Here is a 237-nt window from a genome sequence, read left to right as displayed (position 1 = left end):
AGAGAAAAAACACTTCTTTAAAAAATCAGGTTAGGTCTGAATGTTCAGGGCGTGGCCCCCCTGTATAATTAGCCGCTCTGCTGGCTCTGGAGCCGCCTGCTTCTCCCTGGGCCCGTTGTGTCAGGCTGGCGCTGGCTGCCCCTCCTCTCCACTCCTCCTCCACCTCCTCCTCCTCCTCCTCCTCCTCCTCCCTGCTCCCTATAGGTGTGTCTCAGGGCTCTGTGGCTGCCTGTCCCA

This window comes from Ceratotherium simum, chromosome 7 (assembly GCF_057802395.1).
Source record: "Ceratotherium simum simum isolate JZ-2026a chromosome 7, ASM5780239v1, whole genome shotgun sequence".
Taxonomy (NCBI): Eukaryota; Metazoa; Chordata; class Mammalia; order Perissodactyla; family Rhinocerotidae; genus Ceratotherium; species Ceratotherium simum.
Note: the sequence above shows the minus strand (reverse complement) of the source record.